The sequence below is a fragment of the Balaenoptera borealis genome (genome assembly GCF_965194805.1).
Source record: "Balaenoptera borealis genome assembly, chromosome: 16".
Lineage (NCBI taxonomy): Eukaryota > Metazoa > Chordata > Mammalia > Artiodactyla > Balaenopteridae > Balaenoptera > Balaenoptera borealis.
Window position 1 is genome coordinate 16,745,913 of NC_138872.1, and position 27,856 is coordinate 16,773,768.

Here is a 27,856-nt window from a genome sequence, read left to right on the forward strand (position 1 = left end):
CACTAATTATTAGAGAAATGTAAATCAAAACTACAATGAGGTTTCACCTCACACCAGTTAGAATGGGCATCATCAGAAAATCTACAAACAACAAATGCTGGAGAGGGTGTGGAGAAAAGGGAACCCTCTTGCACTGTTGGTGGGAATGTAAATTGATACAGCCACTATGGAGAACAGTATGAAGGTTCCTTAAAAAACTAAAACTAGAACTACCATATGACCCAGTAATCCCACTACTGGGCATATACCCAGAGAAAACCATAATTCAAAAAGTCACATGCACCCCAATGTTCATTGCAGCCCTATTTACAATAGCCAGGTCATGGAAGCAACCTACATGCCCATTGACAGACGAATGGATAAAGAAGAAGTGGTACATATATACAATGGAATATTACTCAGCCATAAAAAGGAACGAAATTGCATCATTTGTAGAGACGTGGATGGATCTAGAGACTGTCATGCAGAGTGAAGTTAAGTCAGAAAGCGAAAAACAACTATCGTATATTAACGCATATATGTGGAACCTAGAAAAATGGTACAGATGAACTGGTTTGCAGGGCAGAAATTGAGACACAGATGTAGAGAACAAATGTATGGACACCAAGGGGGGAAAGTGGCAGTGGGTAGGGGTGGTGGTGTGATGAATTGGGCGATTGGGATTGACATGTATACACTGATGTGTATAAATTTGATGACTAATAAGAACCTGCTGTATAAAAAATAAATAAAATAAAATTCAAAAATTCAAAAGAAAAGAAATCTCATTTCCTAAATGAGAACCACAGGGGTAGAAGACCCTCCCCCCTTACTCCAGGAAATAGTGAGTTGACCAATTGCAGACAAACCTACAATACTTACCTCTAACTGAGAGGGGAGCAGAACTCTTTCAAGGGGATGAACACCGGGACAAACACTCTGACAACAAATAAAGGCTTTACAGAATGGAGAGAGAAAACAGCACTTCCTGTGGGTGAAGTAGCCCGGGAAAGATGTGGAATGCAAAGAATTACCCACTTGGCCTCCCTGTCAATAGGTGGAGGAGCTGGGATCTTTAAAACTCAATCTCACAAGAAGGCAGAAGAGCTTGGCTGGATCAATGGCCTGAAACTGATTGTTTTTATGGCAAAGATGTAGCCTCAGAAGGTGGGCTGTCTCTGAAGCTGCTGGGACCATCTGAAATTGAGAGTGTCCCTCCTCCCCACTGTCCCTGATTGGATGTGTCCCCAACCAGGCTGAGTGACTCCCCTCCAGGGCTTTAAGCCATGTGCTATGTGGAGAAAAATCATAAAAGTTTCACTTGTAACTACTACCCAGGTCCCCAGCCCCTCCTCTCCCACCTTCCAGGCACCAGAAGAGCAGCCCTGAAATTCACGTTGTGATGGGTACAGAGAAGACCCAGGTAAACGGGGGAGGAGGTATGGGAGACTCCAGCTGTTCTGCATCTGGCAAATAATTGACCTGATAAAACTCCTCCAGTTCAAAGATAAATAAGCAACAACAACAAAATACCATTAAAACTATGGAAAATTTCAAAAAACAGCAATATAGGAAAGGAAGAGATAGATCAGGTTAAAAACAGATTAAAAACTCAGTTTTGGAAAAATACATGGCCCAGGAAACAGAAAAAAATTAGACCACAAATGTATCACAATCCCAAGAAACTGAAGATAAGACAATAATTTAACAGAATAAGATTAGAAGGATTGCAGAGCCAAGGTAAGAAATTTTGGTCCAGAATAATACCACTATGCTACTATTAAATAGACGAGAAACCATGAGGATAGAACTGACACAGGAGAAAAATAAGATGGGAGTATTAAAGATAGTCTACAGAAAAAATCATACAAAATGCAAAGGAAAGACTCAAAGAGCTAGGGACAATTTAGAGAAGATGACTGTATGGATGACAGACAATGGAGGTCAACATACAGATGGGTAGCCTTAAAGAAGAGAACAAAACAAATACATCATAAAAATAATCCATCATATAATGAAGGAAAGCTGAATATGGAGATTGAAAGAGTATATGGCATTGCAAAAATGTTATTAGAGGCAGATGAAAATCTAGACATACTCTGATCAAGATGTTCAGCTTAAAGAATTTAAGAAGGAATTATATAAATATCCAGCCGGGAATACCAAGTTATCAACAAGAGGAAGAATATCAGAATCCCCTCAATTTCTCCACATTAACGTTTGATGTCAGAAGACCAAAGTAACATCTGCAAAGTTTTGAGGGAACAGAAGTGTGACTTAAGAATTTTATACCCAGGGATTCCCTGGTGGCACAGTGGTTAAGAATCGGCCTGCTAATGCAGGGCACATGGGTTCAAGCCCTTGTCCAGGAAGATCCCACAGGCCGTGGGGCAGCTAAGCCCATGCGCCGCAACTACTGAGCCTGTGCTCTAGAGCTTGCGTGCCACAACTACTGAAGCCCGCACGCCTAGAGCCTGTGCTCTGCAACAAGAGAAGCCACTGCAATGAGAAGCCCGCAGCCAAGAGTAGCCCACGCTCGCTGCAACTAGAGAAAGCCCGTGCACATCAACAAAGACCCAACGCAGCCAAAAATAAATAAATAAAATAAATTTTTAAAAAATTTAAAAAAAAGAATTTTATACTCAACAAATATTTTATCCATATTTACTCAAGGACTGTAGGATCCATCAACATTTCTCTTAAAAAGGTTTTGATAATATAACCCAAACAACCAAGAGATAATTCAAAATTAGAAGTCAGGAATAGGAAAGCTATTGAAAGAAAGGGCAAGAACTGAGTCTTGGATCCTTTTAAATATAAAACTAAGCCGAAATAACTGTAAAAATTAATTTCTAGTCAAAATGAAAATTACATAATTTCCAAAAGAAAGTCTACATTGTATAAAAGTAAACAACAACTGGGATATTCCTTAGCAAAAGCTGAATGTGAGGCTGGGCCTTCTCCCGTGCCCTGCCCCCCAGGCCTGATTTCTGGGTCTGTTTGCTAAAGTGGGCGTCAGGCCTGTCTCTGGCCCCCGGCACTGATGTGCTGTGTCATCTCTGCCAAGGTGGCCCCCTCTCTGGGCCACTTCTGGCCGCCACGGACAATGCAGGCTTCTGGGCCAGGACTGTGTGGTGTCCCAAGATTTGGGCTTCTGACGAGGGGAGCACCGTTTGATGAGCCATGAGGTGCCACGTCGCCTCCAGCTGCCTCGTGGTCTGGCTTTCTGTGCTGATCTCTGGATGCTGTGGCCAGGTGAACCGACTGCCCTTCTTCACCAACCACTTCTTTGATACGTACCTGCTGATCAGCGAGGATACGCCTGTGGGTTCGTCTGTGACCCAGTTGCTGGCCCGAGACATGGACAACGACCCCCTGGTGTTCGGCTTGTCTGGGGAGGAGGCCTCCCGCTTCTTTGCCGTGGAGCCTGACACGGGCGTGGTGTGGCTCCGGCAGCCGCTGGACAGAGAGACCAAGTCGGAGTTCACGGTGGAGTTCTCTGTCAGCGACCACCGGGGGTGATCACGCGGAAGGTGAACATCCAGGTCGGGGACGTGAATGACAACGCGACCACATTTCATAATCAGCCCTACAGTGTCCGCATCCCTGAGAACACGCCAGTGGGGACGCCCATCTTCATCGTGAACGCCACGGACCCCGACCTAGGTGCAGGCGACAGCGTCCTCTACTCCTTTCAGCCCCCCTCCCAGTTCTTTGCCATCGACAGCGCACGTGGCATTGTCACAGTGATCCAGGAGCTGGACTACGAGATCACGCAGGCCTACCAGCTCACCGTCAATGCCACGGACCAAGACAAGACCAGGCCTCTGTCCACCCTGGCCAACTTGGCCATCATCATCACAGACAACCAGGACATGGACCCCATCTTCATCAACCTGCCTTACAGCACCAACATCTATGAGCATTCTCCCCCGTGTGGAGCCCTGATTTAACGCAGCACTTTCCGGCCAGGCCAGGGCAGAGGAGCGCCATGGCCTGATCAGTCCCCTGGGCCGGAGGACCCAGGAGTCCCCCATCCCCGGCCCTGCCTCTGCTGGCCCGGGGCCTCCATCCGGACCCTCGCCCACTCTCCCTCACTCCCCCTTTTTATCTGTAGCTCCCAGCGTGTACGCCTCCCTCTATCAGTGTATCAAGTCAGCATGCCTCATCTAAAGTGTATATATTACCTAATAAAATCCTTCTTATAAAAAAAAAAAAAGAAATAAAAGTAAACAACAAAAATAGAATATCTATAATGAACTGTGATAAAAATCTCAGATCATAACAAAATTGGGTTGGGGAGGAAATATGAACCCTTAGATTTGTGATCTTTCACAGTAAAGAGTCCATTGATACTATGATACACTGTTTTATTTCTTGACAAATCAGGAAAAAAGAGGTTCGAGTATATTATTTTTTAAAAAGTAAAAACATTTGATAAACTCTATCAGTAACTGGTCAGTTGAGTTGAGGGCAGAGAAAGTGGGAGGCCAGGAGAAGGATTGAGCAGGAGTTGAAAGTAAAATAATTTTCAAGGATGTACCAGGCAAATGCAAACTAAGAGAAACCACGATCAAGTAGTTTTTTAAAATTCTCACCACACACAAAAAATTATAACTATGCGAAGTGATGGATGTGTTGACTAACCTTATTGTGGTAATAATTTTGCAATATATACATATATCAAATCATTACATTATACACCTTAAACTTAAAAAAAGAAACCACAGTCCATGATATGAATATCAGAAAAGGCTGAATTGAAACCAAAAATCATTGAACAAAAAAAAAGCATCACCCATAATGATAAAAGGTATAAAACATTAGAATAATTGTCATAACAATTTATGTTCCAGATAATGTAGTGTCAACATACATGAAGCAAAAACTACAAATATAAATGCAATGTGGAATCAATAGAAATACAAGAGTAGGAAACTGTAACTCCCCTCCCTTGATTTTTGACAGTTAAGTTGAATAAATAAGGATATAAATAATCTAAATAATATGATTAATAAAATTGATCAAATATGAGTGTATATAATATATTCACACCCTGTACACAGGGAACAGAGAATATTCTTCTTCTTTGTGTGCCAATGTGATATTTGCAAAAGTTTGCCATATGCTAGGTCACAAAGGAAACCTAAAAATTCTAAAAGTAGATATATTACAGTTCATAAACACTGACCTTGATGCAATAAAAATGTAAAGTAATAGTAAAGGCAAAAGAAAAACGGAAATTGAGACATTTTCTATCCTCAACAACTCTTGCCTCAAAGAAGAAATCTATTTAAACAGCTGGAGCCATATTGAGAAGACAATTCATAGGCTTAAACAGTTACATTCTGAAACAAATGTTAACTGATATGCCCTCAGATTTCAAGTCAATGGCCGCATAGTAATTTTAAGAAACAAATTATTATGACTCTCAGTCTTCCATCCCACTAACCACAGTCCAACATTCTACGACGTTACCCATGAAACCATTCCTGGGAGCCCCCTTGCTTCTGTGTCCTGCAAGTTCCTCCTGATCATCACTTCTCTCTCTCTCCCTCCCTGCCCCCACCACTTTTTCTGGAACCACATGACAGTTGTATATAGTGATGGAATAATTCTGTACTCCGGTTATGGTGGTGATTGTGCAAACCTATATATATGTTAAAATTCATAGAACTGTACATCCCCTCAAAAAAGTCAATTTTACTGTATGATAATTTTTAAAATACATTTAAGGAGAAAGGGTAATGATCCAGAGTATTTAGAAAGAAGAAACTTTCTGAATTTTTTAAGAAAGCAGACATATAAATTATACTAAAAGCTGAAAACAACAGGAAAAAAGAAAACTGATGCAAAAGCATGAAATAAAATATTAACAAATCAATTACAGCTATACATTAAATAAGAAAATAAATTAATTTGCCGATCCCTTTGGAAAAGGATCTGCAAAATATTCATGTATTATATAGTTGGCTTTCTAGAAAACCTAAGAGGATCACTAATAAACTATTAGAAGTAATACAATAATGCAATATAATACAAGAATACAAGAGTAATAATACACTAAATTCGGGAAATATATGCATTATAATAGCTCAAGAAAACAGTTCATTACAAAACTTTAAATAATAATAACAATAGCTAATATTTGTTAAGGACTTACTGGGGACATTGCCATCAAATATGTACTATTTTTATCCTTATGTTAAAATGAGGAAACTCAGGCTCAGAGAGGCAAAGTTATCTGCTCACAGTCACACAGCTTGTGAATAACAGAGCTAGGATGGAAATTCAAGTTGTCCCATTCCAAAGCCCATGTGTTTACACACATCAGGCACTACTATTTCCTGCCAGTATGCTTTCACATATACAAGTAATAACTAGTCAGAAAATACTATGGAGTAAAAGACTCATTTCCCAATAGCAACAAAAACAAGAAAATACTTAGGAATGAACAAACAGGAAATGTGCAGAGCCTCTAATGCAGAGAAAAGTAAAACACTACATAAAATATAAGAAAAGATTTGCATGAATAAAGATAGATACCTTTTTCTAAGTAGAATCTAACATCATAAAAAATATAAATTCTTCCCAAAATAATATAAAATTTAATGCAATCCAAATTAAAACCTCAAAAAATATTTTTTTGTGATCTTAACAAAATAATTCTAAATTTTGCCAAGAAAATAAATGTGTAGAGCTGTGAAAATCCTTTAAAAAAAAAAAGAACAATGAAGGGGAATTTTCCTTACCAGGTATTAGGTATTAAAATGTATTATAAAACTACAGTAATCAGTAATGAGATATGTTGCCTAAGGAGATAGACAAATCAGTGAAATAGAATGGAGAATCCAATTTAGACCCAAAAATATATTGAAGTTTAATTTATAATAATGGCAACATTTCAAGTTAGTGAGAAGATTATGGTTTATACAGTAAAAGATGGGATAATTGGTTAGCCCTTTGGTGGGGTAAAAATCCCAGCCTTCCTCCTAATACCAAAAAATATTCCAGAGATCAATGGTTTACATATTTTTAAATGATTAAAATGCTAGGAAAATATATTTATACAAAAATTGAGGAATATGAAACCCTAAAATGTTAATTTTATCATATAACTTTTTAAAATGGTAATGAACACCATAAACAAAATCAAAAGACAAACTGTAGCATATGACCAAGAGCCAAGGTCTCTACTGTACAAAGAAGTCTTTCATATCACTAAGAAAATAGCTGAACTTAGTAGAAAATGGGCAAAATAAATGAGTAAGCCATTCAAATAAGAAATAGCATAAAAAGATACTCAGCCTCACTAATGATTAAAGAATTCAAATTACAACATTGACAGTTCTTTGAAACTCTAAGATTGGCAAAATTTAGTGATTGAAAATACTGAGGGGGAGTAGGAGCACGGAGGCACTAGTCAGTGGCCAAGGATGCAGGGCTGGAGGTGAAGGCGTGTGAGGGGAGTCACGCAAAGGTCCTGGGGCCTGTAGGCCTGAAGACCGAGGAAGCTGGGTGGTGAGGGAAGCTTGAGGGGCAGCCTAGAGGCACGAGCTGACAGTCAAAGCAGCCAAAGATGCAGGATGGTGAGCGGGTTGCTGAGCTGGTGGGCAAAGAAGACAGAAGGCAAGGTTGGGAGATGGGTTTACGTTAGCAAATAATCAAATCAATTAAAGAAATAAGTAAAAATGTTGAGGATAACAAGAGCCCAGATTTTCACTGCCTGAGAAGACATTTACAAATGTAAAAGCGGAGCCTTAAAGAACCCTGAGGTGTTGGATTGGAATTGGAGGTTGGATATGAACTCACGGTTCTGTAATATACATACAAATAGATATGGAAATAGTTTATAAATGAATAAATGATTATATGTGTGTATACATACACAGAGATAAATGGATTGATAGATAGATGATACATACATACACAGGTAGGTAGGTAGATAGATAGATAGACAGACAGACAGAAGCCATGACATTCCAGTAGCAACAGGCATACTGAGCGCCCACATCTTGGCTTTACGTACCATCTTGCACTGAAATGAACCAGGACTAATCAAAGAAATGGCTGATTCCAAGGCTGAGGCAAGGAAAATGCAAGAGGAGAAGATGAACCTAGAATATCTCATTGTGCCAGGAAGTAAGGAAATGATCAATGAATCATGGAGTCATGTTAAAAGGACAAAGGAGACACTGTGTCCTTGAAGGGGCTCCTGCTGGCCAAATCAGGGACACTAGGAGCATGAAAATAATGTTAGAAATGGATTATAAAATAAGAATCCATGAGCTCCTGCTGATACAAATAAACGGGAGAAGGGGAACAGCTTTTCCTTACAATAGAAAGCCAACTAATAAGTGTAGAAGGAATGATAGGAATAGAAAATCCCCATTTGGCAACAGTCACAGAGGTGATTGATCCAGCAGGAGTCATCCATGGAGGTTTGACAAGGAACAGAATATTGACATATTCTCAGAGAGCCTCCCCTCCAGGGTAAGATGGATCACCGCCACGTGCCTCCTGATACAGTACACTGATTGAGCACAGCATCATTTCTGTGGTCCTCCCACCTAGGAAGCTTGACCTGAGTCTGGAATTGAGGAAACGAGGCAAATCTGGGTTGAGGGTCATCCAACAGAATGTAAGATTCATACCCTTTAGTACTACTGAGAACTCAAAGACAGGGGGAAACTGAAGGCACATAAGAACTAAATGCAATACAGATTCTTGGAGAACATCCTGGACCAGAAGAGAAAAGGCACACTGTCGGCACAGTTGATTTGAATGGGTTCTGTGGATTGGGCAGTGGTGCTTGTAGCAATGTTGATTTTTTGATCTGGAGGGTTGCATGGGGGTTGCGTAGCAGAATAAACTTGGTTTGGGGAAATACCCACTGCAGTGTTTAGAGATGAGCAATACTATATCTGCAGTTTGCCCTCCAAGGATTCAGAAAAAGGATCATGCAGAAAGATGACAAATGTGATAAAAACATTAACAATTCGAGAATCTGGGTGAGGGGTCTATGGGAGTTCTTTGTATTTCTCTAGCAACTTTTCTGTAAGCTTGAAATTTCAAAGTATATTATTTTTTTAAATACTCGATGTTAGTGAGGGAACAGGAAAACAGATTCTCTGGTGATAGGATTGTAATTTGGTACAACCTAGAGAAAGGGCAATTTGGCAATACCCATCATTTCTCTGAGTCTATAAAAAAGTGCATAAAAAAGTAAGCAAAGATATATATTGATATAAGGATATTCAGCACAGAATAGATATAAGCTTGAAAAATTGGAAACAGCCCAAGTCCAAGTACCCATTAGTGGTTATTGAAAAAGTTAATCATATCCATACAATTTAATTCTCAGCTACCCTGAAACAATGAAATATTGTTCAATGAACAAATATAGAAAGGTGTTTATGATACAGTTTTTTAAAAACTTCATTTATTCATTCATTTGGTTATTAGCTCAGCAAATATTTATGGAATCCTACTATGTACAAATTATTGGGCAAAGTATTAGATTTATAAAGATTAATAAAGCACTGTTATTTTCCCCTCTGAACCTCAAATTCCAGTTGAGGAGACAGACATATAGGCAAATAATATTTGTGGTGTCTTAGGTGAAAAGTGCAAGTTATAGAACAATTTTCATAGACTGCAATTTGGGAAAAAAAGAATTATATGAGTGGTAATGTGTGTAAGTACATGCATGGTGACAAAAAGCACACATAATGTATTCTTCTCCATTATCAGTGGTTCTCTCTGGAGAATAGGTTAAAATGGGGGAAATTTCACTTTCTGTAGTGTTTAGAAATTTTTACAATAAGCATGTATTCCTTTTATAACTGGGGGAAAAAGCAATACAAATATCTATGACTAAGAACAAATAAACAACATAATGTTACCTGAACACAAAACAAGAAAAAGATTGGTCTTGTCTCTAAAATCGAGATGCAGCTTCGCCCCAGGAAAGATTGACCTAAATTATTATTAATTGCAGTTGTGGGCCTGAGCGCTTTGCCATGTCTGCAATTTTTAAAGTGAACAAACATCTTATTCTCAAGATAATCCTGAACTGTTTATATTTGGTCTTCCTGAGAAAGGAGGCTTTGTGACTCCCTGGGGTTGAAGAGAGGAAGGGGCAGGCCCTACACAGTTCCCAGGTTTGCCTGCTGAGGAGGGCCACCCTATAGGGCCCCCCATTTTAGCCACGGGGGGTACACTTGTCAGGAGCATCTCTCCACACTGAAACATCCTGGGGTCCAAGCTCTTCCCGGCTCACCTCTAACTCCATCAGTGAGAAGGGATCTGACTGGAGGGGGCTGGTAAATTTGGATCTAAAAAAAAAATTCGTCTTTCTCTTTACTTGCCTCTAACTGAAATTCAGCATTTCCTTCCCTTGTGAAGACTGACAACAAACCAAAGTGTTTGCAGTGCCCGTGACTTTGTCACCAAGAGAAATCACAGATATTTTCATATCACATCGCTGTCGCTGCTGCTATCTTGAAAGATTGTTTACACTCATCACCGCTTCAAAATTATGATACTAATTAGACCTGTCCCTAGCTCTTGGTATTTAGTGCATTAATAAAGAAGCACATTTATTACTATACCAAAAATGTCTTCTTTTAATATTTTGATAACTGCATTTCAAAATAATTGGAATCCTTCATAATCTAATGTGTTTTATTTTATGCATGCAAAAGATTTGCTCAGTGAAGAAGTCCATGGCTCAGAAGGGTTAGGAAACTTTGACCTTGAGGATTACAAGGGGTTGAGGGTCCCAGGAGGCCTTACAGATCACCCCAAAACCCTCCTGCTATGGACTGAATGTTTGTATCCTCCCAAAATGCATATGTTGAAGCCTAATCCTCAGTGTGATGGTATTTGGTTGGAAGTGGGACCTTTGGGAAGTGATTAGGTTTGGATGAGGTCATGGGGGTGGAGCCCCCAGGATGGGATTGGTGTCCTTATAAGGGGATGCAGAGCTCAGAGTTCCCAGCAGACATCGAATCTGCCTGCTGGCGCCTTGATCTTAGACTTCTCAGCCTCCAGAACTGTGAGAAATAAATGTTTATTGTTTAAGCTACCCAGTCTAAATTCCGTGTCCCTGTGAAATTTAACTCTAATTGGGGGCAAGAGATAATGAACAAATACGTTAAATACATAGGCAGTGATAAGTACAATGGGGGAAAAAACAGGGTAGGGCAGGGGAATCAGAAATGTGAGGGTGACGAGGGGGTTGGCTTTGACATCAGTCATCAGGGAAGGTCTCTGGGGCAAAGACCTGAAGTCAATGAAGAAACAAGCCATGTAGATATCTCGGGTGGGGAAGAGTGTTCCAGGCAGAGGGGACAGCATGTGCAAAGGCTCAGAAGCTTGAGAGAACATGTAACTGCTGAAAACTGCAAGAAGGTTGATGTAGCTGGAGCAAAAGTGATGGAGCTAGTGGTGAGAAATGAGGGTGGAGAAGTACTCAGGGACCATGTCAGGAAAAGCCTTGTGCTTCAGGCTCATAAATGTGGGCTCTGTGCTGAGGGAATTTGGGGAGGAAGTTACCCAATTAGACTGTGTGTGGAGGGCAGGGCTGGGGGCAGACAGGAGACAGGAGTCTGGCGCTGAGGCTGTTACAATAGCTGGATGATGATGACTAAGTTAGAGGCGGAGGTATCTGGTGCCAGACAGAGTGTATGAGTTTCCTTTCGCTGCTGAAACAAATCGCCACAAACTTGGTGGCTTAAAGCAGCAGAAGTTCATTCTCTCACAGTTCTGGAGGCCAGAAATCTGAAATCAAGGTGTCAGCCGCCCTGCACTCCTTCCAGAGGCTCTAGGGCAGAATCCGTTCCTTGCCTCTTCCGGCTTCTGGGGGCTGCCAGCATTCCCTGACTTGTGCCGCAGCCTTCCGATCTCGCCTCCGTAGTCACACTGTCGTCTCTTCTCTGCGTCCAATCTCCCTCTGCCCCTCTCTTACAAGGACAGCTATAACTGTATTTAGGGCCCACCCGGATAATCCAGCATAATCTTCCAAATCTCAAAATCCTTAATCACACGTGCAAAGACCACTTCCCACATTAGGTAATGTTCACAGGTTCCAGGGATTAGGGGTGTAAGAGAAGGGGCAGATCCGAGCCTGCCCTCACACCTGTGAGCCCAGCTTCTAGCTGATGCCCCCTCAGGGGTGATCATGGGCCAGTAGGTCAGATAAGAGGCTGTGTCGGGCACCTCAAGCCTGATCCGTGTAAAGGCACTACCTCTCCTGGGAAGCCGAGGATGGGAGCTGTGCTAGGGCTGGTCTGCAGTCAGTGGGAAACCCTGGATACCTTCCACGGCAGGGTGATGTGGGATAAAGCCGACATCCTGCATCCCCAGAGCCAGTCACTGCCCCTCTCTGGGCCTCAGTTTCCCCATCTGTTGAATGAGGGTTCTGGGCAAGATAATCCAGAGATGTGCTGCCCAATATGGTAGCCACTAGCCACATGTGTCTTCAAAGTGTCAAATATACATCAGATTTCTAAGACTTAGTACAAAAAAAAAAAAAAAAAGACAATAAGAATATAAAATATCTCATTAATACACTTTTAGTTTGATTACATGTTGAGATGATAATATTTTGGATATATTGGGTTAAATTCAATATGATATTAAAATTAATGTCACCAGTTTCTTTTTACTTTTGAATATGGCTACAAGAAATTTTAAAATTATATATGTGGTTTCCATTCTCCTCGCATTGGATAGCACTGCTCTGGAGAACTTCTAAGTTTAAATCTTTTGCGGGGGGCATGGACGTGGGTACTAGGAGTGTGTGTGCATACGTATGTTGTGTGTTGAGGTATGAAATTGTCAAGAGGAAAGTGTGTGCTCAAATGTGTACACGTAGATGGTGTGCACAAAAATGGGGGAGTCTGAGTATGATGCAGAGAGAGGATGGGGAGGAGGAAGCATCTCAGGGATGCAGGTTTGCCTGCCCCTGACCACCATCCACATGAGCGTGGTCCTCCACGGGCAGAAAGCTCCTTCACTTCCATCGCCCTTCAGGGAACTCATAGAAACCTGTGGGTTAAGGGTTCTGGTAGCCACTTTTTAGATGATGAAAATGAGACATCATTAAGTGTGAGTGACACTTGTGTGATACCTTCCATTATACCCGCATCCACGATAGCAAAGAGGCAGGACCCCAGTGATGAGTCTGGAGACACATTTTGGAGTTTCTTTCCTCCTTTTGGAGGTTCTCTCACTTAATCCTCACAATAGGCTGGAGGGTACAAACGAGGAAACTGGGGCTCCGAGAGGTGATGTAATCTCACCCCCCAAAACCACCATTCTCAGACACCACCGTCCACCCGATGGCTACACAAACTAAGGTGGGGGGGTCGTCCTTGCCTCTGTAGTCCCCCTCCCCCTTCACACCCACCCCACTCATCACCAGGTCTTCTGGTGTGCACCCATCAGATTCTCTGCTACCATCTCTCCATCCCTATCAGCCCCACCAAAGCCTGCATCAGCTCTTCCCATTCATTCTCCCCAAAGCCACTAGAGGGCGCTTTTCAAATCCCAAATCACATTTGGAGACTCCCCAGCTTAAAGCCCTTTGTTGGCACTCCCTCAGGATAAAGACCAAAAGCCCTAGGAAAGGCTCCCAGGCTCTACCTGCTCTGGCCCCATCCAAGCTCTCAAGCCTTATCTCTCACCACGCTCCCCCTTGATCACTCTGCTCCAGCCCGACAAGCTCCGTTCAGCTCCCCAACACACCACTCTCCTTCCCGCCATAGGGCTTTTTTGTACATAGGACTTTTTGTTCCTTCAGCCTAGGATGCTTGTCCCTCCCGTTGTTGCCTAGCTACCACCAACTCATCTTTCATAGCTCAGCTCCAAGTCATTTCCTCTGGGAAGCCTGCTTTGACTAATATCACAATATGATGATGATAAAGGATGATGATGATGTTTAGAAAGTAATCTTTTTAGCTCCTACCATGTATTCAGAACATTCTAAGGACTTTGCATGTCTTAATTCATGTAATCCTCACAACAAACCTATGAGGCAGGTACCTTAATCGTCTTCATGTTACAGATGGAAACTGAAGCACAGAAAGTTTCATCAGTTGGCTCATGGTCACACAGGAGTTTAGCTCGAGAACCCTCCCTCTCTGGACCAAATCCTATATTATACACACTCAGCACCACCTTCCTCACCTTCAGAGCGTTAATCATCATCACCCCCATAGCTACCCTTTATTGGGTATTCAGTACATTCCATGCACTGTTGCAAGCATCTCGTGAGTACTATCACTGTTGTAATTTTACATTTGTTCGTAGGAGCTTGGTTGTATGACAGTTCAGGTTGTTCACATTCTTACTCATACCCTGTTTCATTTATTCCCACAACAGAATATTGGTTAAGAACAGGAAGCCTGAGGACAGTGGATTTGAGATACAAGTGAATGAGCATCGCTGCAATGATGATAATTCACTGTATATGCCTCATGGTAACACTCACTGATGCCATCTGACCACAGTCCTAATAAAGCACATCCATATGCTTCAAGCTCCTCAGAAACCACTTAGAAAGAGAGAAAATTCAGGGATGAGTACAACTGACTTGACTTTTCACTTATTGGAGGGAAAAAAAAGGAACCCACAATGTGTTCCTTGAGTAGGTCTCACCAACACCAGCCTGAAGCCTTCTCTCCTATTTAGTCAATTTGAAACAAAACCTCAAAATGAACTAATAAGCCATGGCTTTTATTTTAGCCACAAAACTCAAAACTCCCTAACATCAGGCCATGAAAGCAGTTTCTCTCTGTGTCAGATTAAACACGTGATTAAATGTCAGTCTACATTTTAATATGCATTTGTTCCCCAAATCAAACATGATACATTATTTAAAGATGTATTGGTCAGCAAACTGTGTAGTTTGTTATGTGTATCTCTTTTTAAAGGAGCAAGATAAAAAATGCCTCTCTATGTAACAATTGTATTAAGCATGAACTCTGTAATACAATACTTAATAGTATGCTAATTTCAATAATTAACTACTTTTTTAACATATACCATATAAAATACTTGAAATAGATTATAAATCTTCTAAGAGGGTTGGAGAGATTATTTTTGCCATGAGTGGGGAATGCTGGTGGGCACACCCTCAAGGCTCAGTAGGGGGAAAGAACTCTACAGAGGGGATGGGACTGGTCACTTGGTGCAGAAGTGGGGTCACATGTCAGGCCTCCTGCCCCCCTCCCCCCCCCAGCTCAATCCTCAGTCTGTCCTGGTGCCCACACACCTCTCACCTGGAGGGTCTTCTACCCACTACCCACCTGCCACCGTCCTCCACTTTCACTTGCATCTCTCACTTCCTTACCGGCTATGTCTTTGGTCCTACGGTTCTCTCACTTCCTCCAGGAAGGCCTTCAGCTGCCCACCATCAGGGTTCATCCCCATCCTCAGCTCCCACTGAGTCTAGTTATTTCACCTTGTCATGCTCGGGCCTCTCATCTCCCTCCCCCATGGGACTCTGACCTCCTCCAGAGCCCAGCTGGACCTCACGCCTCTCTGAGCACAGAGGAGGGGCTCACTATACAAAGAGGCTGTTAGCCCTCAGCTCCTACAGGACCGGGATCTCTCCTCAGCTGGGCTCATCCACCTCCTGAGGGATGAAGTCCTGGGTTCAGTCGGGCCATAGGGGTGGACAGAGGCCTTGCTTAGAGCTATACATACTGGAGAAAACTTGGGCAAATCACTTCATTCTTGGGGGCTCCAGTGTTCTCACCTAGCAAATGGGAGGAAACTTCTCCCCACTCCTTGTCCCCAGGCCAGAGGGAGTCTCCAAATACCCAGAAGTCAGCCTTCATAGGTGTCCCTTCCTCCACCAAATATATCTGGGTCTGACCTTGACTCTCGCCTTCACCACTCTGTCCCCAGACCAAGCTGCCAGCGTCTCTCACCTGGGCTCCCTGCAGCCCCCCTGTCCCCCACCTCCAGTCTACTCTGGAGCCAAAGGGATCTTGTACAGCATAAGTCAGTTTGTGTCACTCTTCTGCTCCAGCCCCTCTGACAGCTTCTGCATTTCCTTACCCAGGGCTAAAGTGCCCTCAGGCTCTGGTCCTGCTGACCTGGTCCAGATCCAGTTGCCACACCGCCACTCTCCCACCGCACATGCCAGGAAGGTAAACCTCTTCCGGGCTCTCAGCTTTTTCTCATCTCTGAACCTTAGGACACGCCTGGATCGCTCTTCCTCCCCATCTTCAAACAGCCGGCTCCTCCCGCTCCATCAGTTCTCAGCCTACAACCTCCATCCCTTGGAGAGGCCTGCCCTGGCCGCCCCATCTGCAGAAGCCTGCCTCTGCAGTGCCCAAACCACAGCAACACTGGTTACCTTCACTGCGTGGATCACAATGGTAATTCATTAATTTATTTGATTGCTGATTTATTGTCTGTGTCACCCACAAGGCTTTGTCCTGTTCACTGCTGTTTCCCCAGTGTCTAAGACAGTGCCTGGCACATAATAGGTGCTCAAGAAATATTTGTTGACTGAACTAATGAACAAACAGCTAGGGGTTACTGTGTGTGGTACCCCATGAAGGCCTTGATGGATGTAAGGGGAGGTTTTGGGTTTTTTGGGGGTTTTTTTTTGCAAATAATCAACGGCATTTTAAAAATTTATTTAACTATAGTTGATTTACAATATTGTGTTAGTTTCAGGTGTACAGCTTTAGATTCTTTTCCACTCTAGTTTATTACAAGACACTGAATATAGTTCCTTGTGCTATAGAGTAAATCCTTGTTGCTTATCTATTTTATGTATAATAATTAATCCCACACTCCTAATTTATCCCTCCCCCTCCCCTTTCCCCTTTTTTTCTATGTCTATGAGTCTGTTTCTGTTTCGTAAGTAAGTTGATTTGTATTACTTTTTTAGATTTCACATATAAGTGGCATCATATAATATTTGTCTTTCTCTGCCTGACTTACTTCACTTAGTATGATAATCCCGAGGTCCATACATGTTGCTTCAAATGGCAATATTTCATTCTGTTTATGGCTGAGTAATATATATATATACATATATATATATGTATACACATACATATATATACACATACATACCACATCTTCTTTATCCATTCATCTGTTGGTGGACATTTAGGTTGTTTCCATGTCTTGGCTATTGTAAATAGCGCTGCTATGAACATTGGTGTGCATGTATCTTTTCAAATTAGAGTTTACATCTTTTCTGGATATATGTCCAGGAGTGGGATTGCTGGATCATATGGTAACTCTATTTTTAGTTTTTTAAGGAACCTCCAGACTGTTTTCCATAGTGGCTGCACTAATTTACATTCCCACCAGCAGTGGAGGAGGGTTAGGGGAGGTTATTTATAAATAACCCAAAACAGACCTACAAATAACTATTCACCTTGAGCGAGGTTCTCTGCAGCTTGGCCTCTGTCCACCCCAGACCCCAACTCTGCAGACCCTTCCTCGTGCTCCCCCACGGTTCATCCCAGGATGAACACACCCCGCTCCACTCAGCCACACTGGTCAAGGACTGGTCAAACCACGAGCAAAGCATGCTTTTAAGACAGCATAGGACAAATTGCCACCCTGACTTCAACTTGTGGGAATGAGATTAGTTCTGTGCGCAGATTTACCACCCCCTCAAATGCCACTGTGCTGAAGACATGGCCCTGCAGTCTGAGCCTCCGTGGCCTCAGTTTGTAAAATGGAGATAATTCCACCCCCCTCACAAGGTTGTGAGGCTAAGACGCCCAAATGTATGAAGAGATCCCTGCATGTTGCCTGGAGCATGGCAGCCCTCCGGACCACGTTAGTCTCTCTCCAATCCCACCCCCTCCTCTTTCCCTTGCCAATCCTTGAATCAGGGAAATTCTGGAATGCAGACTGTGTCTCTCAGTGTTCAGAACCAATTACCAGGCTTCTGTGGGTGTCTGCCTACCTCTCGGGGCCATCAGGTGTCTTAATTAATTATGATCTGAAAGGGTTTGATGTTCCAGGAGTGAGGGAAAAGGCGTGAGGGAATCCAGACTAGTTTAAGGAACATTAATTATTTAATAGACATTATTCGTAGAAAATTGGGACTAACAGTCAACTGTAAATTTAAGGTTGGGACTAACAGTCAAATATAAATTAAAGGTTGGGAGCGTTATGATTATTTTGACCCTAAATCCCATTCTCTCGTGCCCATTATCAAGAAGAGGCTATAGGTCTAGCAGAAGAAAGAGAAGGTTCTAGTCTGAGCTCTGCCATGGATTTGCTGTGTGACTTCAGGCGGGTCACTGCCCCTCTCTGAGCCTCAGTTTCATCATCTGTCAGTCTGTACTAGATGGTCTTCCAGGTGCCTAAGCACTGACTCTCTCTGGAAGAGACAAACACCACTGGAGCCAGATCATCTCAGGGTAGTTCAGAAATATGCCATCCTGGGCCCATTTCCAAGGTTCTCATTCACTGGGTCTGGGATGAGCCCCAAAGTCTAACAAAGCTTGGAGATAACCTTTCTCCAGAGGTCTGTGGGCCATACTCTGAAGAGAGCTGGCTGTAACTTTGGGACATCCAGGGAGGACCCCTCAGAGAGGATTTGGACATGAATGAGATCCATTTTTGTTAGCTGGCTGTAACTTTGGGACATCCAGGGAGGACCCCTCAGAGAGGATTTGGACATGAATGAGATCCATTTTTGTTAGCTGCCTGCATGCTGAAAGGGCATGTTAAACAATATTCGAGTGGATTCGCCCAGTCCTTGATTTTCCTCTTCATTAAAGTTCATGTGGTTAATTCTGGGGTCAAAAACATAAAATCTTTCTCTTGTAATTATCTCCTAATCAGTTCACTACAGTGACTCCCCAAAAAGAAGCCATAATTCTTGTCCATGGGAACTGAAGATGAAACACACACAGATAAGCTCTCTGAAGAGAATATACATATATGTATTTCCTGAACACACAGAGGAGAAGCTTGAATCTGAAACCCTGGGAAGTAATCCATCCACCCACCCACCCGTCTATCTATTCATTCACTCATCCATCTATCCATCCATCCAAGAAATACCCATCCATCCATCCACCCATCCATCCATCCATCCATCCATCTATCCATCCATCCAAGAAATGCTTATTGAGGACCTACTATGTCCCAGACACTGGGGATACAGGTGGTAAGCCATACAACTTTGTCTCTACCAGGGATACAGATGTTAATTAAGTAAACAAACTAAATAATTACAAATTGTGAAAAATGCTATGAAGGAAACAAATAGGTCTCTGAAACAGAGAATGGCGGGAGAAGAAGAAGCCTACCTTGAATGAGTAATCAAGGGAGACTTCTCTGAAGAGGTGACATTAAACCTGATATCTGAAGGATGAGAAGGCACATTGAGAAGTCTTTCAGGTAGAAAAAACAGTCAGTGCAAAGACTGTGATCATGAACTGCTTGGGAACCTGAAACATTCCTTAGTCCAACTCCCTTCCCAAATGGTCAAATGATCTTCTAGCTACCACTTACATGCTTTAGGGGATGGGGAACTCACTGCTTCTAGGAACTGCCCTCCCCACCCATTGTTGAGGACTTTGATAGGTCAAAGTTATTTTTCATATGAACCCCATAACATCCGATAACATAAGGTCCAAGTTACGACCTTAAGGCCACTCAAGTTACTCTAAGCTGGTCCACAAGACAGCTTTGGACAGCTGGAAACAACAACGATGCCCCCAAGTAAACCCCCCTTTGCCTGATGTGCCTCTCTAGTTCCTTCAGTGGTGCCCCACAGGCCATCCTAGATGCTTTCCATGGCATCTGCTCTAATGACCCATGTTCACCTTATTCTGCAAGCAGAGAACAATGAGGTCTGACCAGGATTACAAGTAGGACTCTCACCTCCTTTATTCTGAGTGTTATACCTCTACTAATGCAGCCCAGGGCACCGAAATCTTTTCTCCTTCCTTCACACTGATAGAGCAGTGATCATTACCCAGAGGAAAATCTGGCTCATGTTTTTTTTTTTTGATCCCTTCAAGCTCCAGTTACCCCTGCCCATGCAGAGCTCAGCTGACCCTGTGATCAGTGCTTGGCCAGAAACCTTTATGCCTGACTACTCCCTTATTTCTGTGCTCTTGTAAAAAGCAAAAAAAATCCAAAGATGGCAGAAGTCATGTCTGTGTTTCTCTGAACAGTATACCTGGAACCTGGAATAGTACCTGGAACAGAGTAGGTTCTCAATAAGTATCAGGTGAATGGCTGGCTGATGAGTATGAATGAACAACCAGTCAACCAGGCCTCTGATCCTGACTGCTTCTTACCAACTGGGGACAGTGTCTCGGCCCCCCTTGAGCCTCCGTTTCTTGACCTGCAGATGGGCCCCCCAGTTCTATTCATAAATAGCAGTGTGTGGACAGAGCTGGTGACAACGCCTGGCACACAGAGTTCTGGAGAGAGACTGTCTCCTGGAGCCCTGACCTGGCCCTCTGTAGGCCCTCCCGGCCGGGCATCACGGCGCCTTGCGGGTGCTGAGTGGGGATCTCTGGGTCCTGGGGCTCAGAGATGAACTGTAGCTAACATTTATTGAGTGCCCAGCATGTGCTCGGCCCATGGATTTACTCACTGCATCCTGACAACAGGATGATGGACCCAGCTTATATCCCCAGTTTACAGGTGATGAAATGGAGACACAAAGAGATGAAGTTTAACAGCCAGGAAGAGGCAGAACTGGCTTTCAGTTCTAGATACCTTCAGGCTCCAAATGCCCTGCAACCTCTTTGATCACCATGCCCTGAGGCCTGAGGGTTCATCTTCCTCCCTAAATGCTGAATAAGAAAGCAGGTGCCGAAGGCCCCCCCCCCCACCCCCGGCCTGCAGGGCTTGCTGGAGCTGACAGCGCCACCATCCACCGCAGGCTTGAGCACAGATAGCATGAAAAGGGCCTCGTGGAGAGGTTTGGAAAAGGTGTTTGAGGGATCTGATGATACCCTGTGTCTTGAATAGTTTTGTGCATTTATCAAATGCTTACTATGCACCCGACTGTTAAATGACTTGTCAAACTACAAGCATTTTCTCACCTATCCTCATAGCAGGCATATGAGAGAAGCAGTTTTTGCCCCCATTTTACAGGTAAGAAAACTGAGGCTCCAAGAGCTAGAGATTTCCATGCTTGCTGCATCTTTCTACCCCCTTCACCCAGAACATGCAGCATCACTTTGGCCTAGGACACTTTCCCCACCCTCTATCAGAGGCCTGGAGAGGAGGAGGGTTTGTGGGGAGGAGGGAGAGAGACTGCAGTGAAGGTCCGACAATGTGGGGAAGAGGAGGAGGGGATAGTGGGGAGGTATGACATTAGACAGACGTGGACTCTTTGGCCCTCGGCCATGAGAACCCCCAGGCAGGTTAGTTAGCCTTCCTGAGCCTCAAGATCTTCCTGAGGAAAGCAGAGAAAACACTAAAAACTCCTCATTATGGGACAAATTATGAAAAAAATGTAGCAAAGTCCTAGGCAGGTAATAGGAACTCAGTAATTTTAGGGAGATGATGGCGGGTGAAGAACAGGTACTGGGTGGGGCAAGGAGGACAGTGAGAGCACGGAAGCATCCACCAGTGTAGATGTGACAACAGTGGTGCAGGGGAAACCTGGGCACCGCCCTTAGGGCTGAACTCCCCTTCTCCTTTCTCGTGTCTCTACCACACCTCGTGTCCATGCCACACTGTGAGAAAGATCCCAATCACACCATCTGTGCTAGAATCCTCACTACTACAGCAATAGCCCCACTGTTAGAATTCTTCCTAGGTTGGTAACCCCACTGGGCTGGGTTCCCCTATTTTAGGAATGTCCACTTAGCCTAGGAGCTCAATGAACACACTGAATGAACTTAAAAATGGAGCATGTCCTCAAAAATTTAAACATAGAATTACCATTTGATCAAATTACCATTTGATCCAGCAATTCCACTTCTGGCTATGTACCCAAAAGAATTGAAAGCAAGTTCTCAAAGAGATATTTGTACACTCATGTTCATAGCAGCATTATTCATAAAAAGCCAAAAGGTAGAAGCAACCCAAGTGTTCATTGATAGATGAATGGACAAGTAAAATGTGAAATATATATATATATATATATATAATTCATCCTTAAAAAGGAATGGAATTCTGACACTTGCTACAAATGGACGAACCTTGAGAACATTACGCTAAGTGAAATAAGCCAGACATAAAAGACAAATACTGTATGATTTTGCTTACATGGGTACCTAGAGTAGTCAGATTGACAGAGTCAGAAGTAGGATGAAAAAAAAAAAAAAAAAAAAAAAAGAAGTAGGATGGTGGTTGCCACAGTCCGGAGGAGGGGGGAATAGAGAATTATTATTGTTAATAGGTACAGAGTTTCAGTTTTGCAAGATGAAAGGAGTTCTGAAGATTGGTTGCACGACAATGTGAATGTATTTAAAAATTTTGAACTGTACACTTAAAGATAGTTAAAATGGTAAATTTCATGCTGTGTGTATTTTATCACAGTTTTTTAAAAAATGAAGCATGGCTTTACCTAGAGGCAGGGGCATGGACTGTTTGACATAGAGTTCCCACAATCAAATGAAAATATAAAAGCCCACAGTCCCAGAGCCAGACGTGCCTTTTATTCACAATCAGCAATGAGAAGAGGGTTCATTAGATATCTAATGATTGATTTTAAAATTCTTATTGAAAGGCCTGATAATCTATATTCAGAATCAGCTTGCCCTGCAATTAACTAAAAACCCCTTATGACAGGAATTCATACATAATCGCTATCAGTGGAGTCAACTTGTAAGAATATTCCAAGCATTTAATTGACTTTTAAAAGAATAGCTACAGCAAGCTAATTAAATATCAAGTCAGGGAATGTGTTAATTGATATTTAATAAGGATGTCAGTTGATGTCTAACTAGCCAATATGTCTCTTAAAGTATGTCAATTAGATGCCTGAAGATCCTTTCCAAAAGAGATCAAGAACTGAAAGCACTGAGGATATAATTGGTTAATTTTTTTTAAAATTACAAATTGCACCCCTCCCTGCTGATTTTGCCCGGATCATACAGCCATTTATAGGCTGCTTTGCCTGGTCTCCAGAGTGTCTTTATCTACAGATCCATAAAGCTAGAGTTGGCTTTTGTTGGGCTCTTGTGAAACATCTGTATAAAAATGGGACCTAGAGAGGGTGAGTGAAGTTCTCCATCAGGTCAGGCTGGGGCTTTGCCCCCACTCAGCATGGCTGATTTTACATGGTCAGGTCCAAAGGCCCCTATACAGAGCCCATGCATGGAGCATGCACCCTGCCTGACCACCCCACCCCTGCCCTGCCCGAAGACTCTTCTTCCACCTGGATGCCACCACACCTGAAACCCACACAGCCCAAGACATTTCCTTCCTGTCTGCTCCCTGGTCACAGTAAGAAATTTAATCAGGAGAGCCCTTGTAAATTTGGAACCAATAGCAGAAGCTCTTATGCTTCCCAAATATTCCCACCAAACAATATCAATGTTAACACTAGCTTTATCCATTCTCTCGCTTATCCAACATTCACTGCGTGCCAACTGTGTGCCAGGAAGTCTGCCACGAGCCGGGGATCCAGGCATGGGCCCAGCCCTCATGGAGCTCACAGTCCAGTGTGGAAGAATTGATAAAAAAGATTAAAAGGTCACTAGGATCACGTTCATGAGATATTTGTCATGGGGTGGAAGCCCATGATGGGCTTGACCTGCTCTGGGTGGTCGAGAAAGGTGTCCAGCAGAAGTGATGTTGGAGCTGAGACTGAAAGATGAGTCAGTGGTGGCCAGCTGAGCAGGTGGGGAGAAGGATAAAAGAACATTCCAGACCCTGAGATGAGAAGATGTATGGAGTGTCAGTTGGAGGTAAAGACCTGCAGGCCTTGAAGTCCATCTGTAAGATCTGAATGTTGGTCCAGTTACCCACTGCTGCATACTAAACCCCCCTAGACAACTGCCATTTTATTATGCTCATGCTTTCTCTGGGTCAGGAATTCAAACAGGGAACAACAAGGATGGCTTGTCTCTGTTCTTCAGTGTCTGGGGCCTCAGCTGGGAAGACATGAATGGCTAAGGGTGACTCGGTGGCTGAAGTTGAGGGGATCTAGAACCATCTAGAAACTTCTTCACTCAGTGACTTCTAGACTGGAATGACTCAAAGGCTGGGCTCAGCTCTGACCTTCAACCAAAGCACTGATATGTGGACTCTGAATGGCTTGGGCTTCCTCATGGCATGGTAGCCTCATGATGATCAAAGCATCTTACATAAAATTGGTGCAGCCACTATGGAAAACGGCATGGAGGTTCCTTAAAAAACTAAGACTAGAGTTGCCATATGATCCAGCAATCCTACTCTTAGGCATATATCTGGAGAAAAGTCTAATTTGAAAAGATACATGCAGCCCAATGTTCATAGCAGCACTATTTACAATAGCCAAGACATGGAAACAACCTAAATGTCCATCGACAGATGAACAGATAAAGAAGACATGGTATATATACACAGTGGAATACTACTCAGTCATAAAAACGGAATGAAAGGTAAGAACTGAAGCCATGGCCAAAGTAGATGATGTCACCTAGGACCAAGCCTTGAACCACGCCAACTTGTAGAGGTCAAGTAAAGGAAGAATAGTAAAGGGAACAGTGAAGGGAATAGTCAGAGGGACAAGAGGAAAACCAGAGAAAGGTGGGGTCATAGAAGCCAAGGGCAAGGGAATTTTCAAGATGGAGGGAGTGGTTATTTCTGTAGGAGGCCACTGAGAGATCAAGAAAGATGAGGGTCCTTCTTAAGAAGGGGTACTAGAATTTGAACATAGATGGCCAGATGCCAAACTCTGAGTTCTTCCTCACTTCCATATGACAGGACCCTCATGAATTATGAGCATTGTACCTCTCTACTCAAAATCTCAGTGGGATTAGTTCCGAATCCTGGCAAAAGTGATCCTAAAGTTCATCTAGGAAAATCAACCATGGAAGTAGGCCTGAAATGTTTTGTAAAACAAGAGAACTCAGAGAGAGAGAGAAAGATGATAAAACTGAATGCAGTGCCCAAAGGTCCTCTATAGCAGTGCTCCGAATCTCACTTGTGCCTCACTGTACATCAGCTGCCAGGATGAAGAGAGAGTGTGATGGGGAGAGCAGGCAGCTTGAGACAATGGCCTGGCTGAGCAAGTCCCCTCACCTCCATGACTCTCTGCTTCCCTACAATTCTAGGACTGTAGGATCTTGAGGTCCCACTGACCCCCCTGCAGGATAATCAAGTGAGACAGCATCTAGAAGAACCATCATGGTGGCCCATGAATCACCATGAGATGCTACCTGTCCTTACAAAGAGTTAAACAAACCGATGGTGTCACAAGGGAGGGCTGATAAAGTTGCCCTGTGATCTCAGAGGAAAAGGACAGAGGCTTATGCAGTCATAAGCATGACTTTCAGAATGACAGGTCATGCTTCAAGTTCTGTACCTTGCTAGCCAGATGCCCTTAAGTGGGTTTCTCAGCATCTCAGAAGGAAGCTGGAAAATACATGTTAAGTCGGTTTGTCACACCCCTTAGGCCACAGAGGTTAGGGGGATAATTAAAGAGTGGCTTCACCTTGCCCAGTATCAATTGATGATCCCAAAATGGGGGCAAAGAGCCAGCACTTAGGATCAATCAGCAAAGAACCTGGCTCCTCTTTCATCTAGAAGGGAAAACCATCAGCAGCTCCAGCGGCTGTTGTTGGAGATGCTTATTCAGTTACCAATAACAACAGTTGCCATGGAGATGGTCCAGCCTGCCAGCCTGGAATGACTCTCAGGCCAGGGCAGGAGTAGCCACATCCACACCCTTTCCAAACTAAAGAGGCGACTTGAGCCCCAGCTCTTCTCCAGTTACCTGGTTGGGGATTTCTTCCACTTTATTTTTCCCTCTTCTTCCTGCCGGAAGGTGCAACTATTTGAGAATCAACTGGGATATTGGCAAAGGCAGGGGAAGTCTCATGGCTGTGCAATTGCAAAATCTTTGTAAAGTCACAGGACAGCTTATTTGGGCGCGGGGGGTGGGGGTTTCCTGAAGGCAACAGAAGGTGTGTGAAGCAGCTACGGATGTTGGGGCTGCCTCAGGATCTGTGCAATGCGGGACTGCTTTGGGAACTCCTGGAGGTCTGTGTTGGGGTGCGCCTCCTCAGAGAGGGCCAGGGGAAGATGGTGCTGTCTCTAGAGGTGGTGGCTGGATGGGCAGCTGAGACCGTGCACCTGGAGAAATGGCAATGCCCACACTCAAAGAGGACCTCAGGGGCTTCCCTCGTGGCACAGTGGTTAAGAATCCGCCTGCCAACGCAGGGGACAAGGGTTCGAGCCCTGGTCCGAGAAGATCCCACATGCCGCGGAGCAACTAAGCCCGTGTGCCACAACTACTGAGCCTGAGCTCTAGAGCCCACAAGCCACAACTACTGAGCCCACGTGCAACAACTACTGAAGCCAGTGTGCCTAGAGCCCGTGCTCCACAACAAGAGAAGCCACCGCAATGAGAAGCCCGTGCACCGCAATGAAGAGTAGCCCCCGCTTGCTGCAGCTAGAGAAAGCCCGGGCACAGCAACAAAGACCGAATGCAGCCAAAAATAAATAAATAAAATAAACAAATAAATAAATAAAGAGGACCTCAGTTCTCCAAGTCCTCGAAGGTTGCTCTTGGAGGAAAGGAGGCCAAATCAGAAATAATATGAATGTTAGTGGGAAAAGGAACCAGAAACCAGCAATCTTCACAACAAAGAAATCAAAATCCCAGAGGTGATGGGGCTTAACCACAGTTACCCTAATCTCATGCCCAGGAATCTCAACTCCCCATCTGGTTCTTCCTATCACAGCATAAATCGGGTTGTTCCTGGAAGGTTACTCAATGAGAGCAGAGCTTTCTAACAATGAGAGTGCCATCCATGGATTGGCTGTCTGCTGAGGTAGGTAGTGAGTTCCCTGTCATGAGAGGTGTACAAGCAGAGGTCAGGCAGCGTTTGGGTAGGGTATTTCAGAGATGATTTCTGGGAGGCAGTCAGGACTATATGACCTTGGAGCCCTGTCACCTCTGGGTGCCATGATTCTATAGTTAGTGGAGATGTTCCTGGCTCCAGCTGGAGCAGACCATACCAAACCCCACTAGCCTGGGTTCTTCAGCTGTTTCTTCTTCACTCCCAGGGCTGGACCACAGAATGGAGAGTGCAAATGTTTTCTCAGCTCATGCACCAAGAAGTTACCCAGAATTGCTTCACACAGCAGCAGCCAGCTCAGCTCTCTGTCCAACAGCTGGTACAAGGCCTGGCCAAGATGACTTCTTAAAGATCTCCTGAAAGAGCACCCACATGTGAGAGATGGAAACAGGGAGGAAAACCAGTGCCTTCCCCCAAAGTCCCAGTGGAAAAAAGAAGCAGGCAGGCAGCAGCCCCAATAGCTCTCGTGGTCCGAAGTCAAATTTAGGAGACTGTGTAATAAAGATCTGACCTGGCCACCATCCTGGGTGTCATGTCGTCAGCTCACAGAGACACGAACCTGGGAAATCTTCCTAACGTCCCTGAGGCCTGCTTCCCTCACATGAGCAACCAGATACTCATACATGCTAATAAAGCAGATTTGTAATGATGACTAAGAAGGCAAGGCAGAAAGCAACCAACACAGTGCCGCTAATAATTGATGGTTACCGATTTGCTTCAAAATGATGCAGTGGGGTGGGGGGGGCACAGGAGGAAGAAGAGATAAAACAAGACTGACCCTGAGTTGATCATCAAAGCTGAGGTTTGCAAAGTCAAGCACTACACTGTCCTTTGTCTTTCTCCCTCTCCTCTCACAAGCAGACCATGGAGTCTTCCAGAGGCTGCACGGCATG

The 27,856-nt window shown here is 43.7% G+C and overlaps 1 protein-coding gene and 1 pseudogene across 4 annotated transcripts in view; one reads left to right on the forward strand and one right to left on the reverse strand.

The window, feature by feature from the left end:
- The window catches only part of TOX2 (TOX high mobility group box family member 2), a 270,975-nt gene that overhangs the window by 177,778 nt on the left and 65,341 nt on the right, over positions 1 to 27,856 (reverse strand). The window lies entirely within an intron of this gene.
- Positions 3,163 to 3,932, forward strand: LOC309614225 (cadherin-23 pseudogene; annotated as a pseudogene). The gene has a single exon. The product of its transcript is annotated as a cadherin-23 pseudogene (transcript).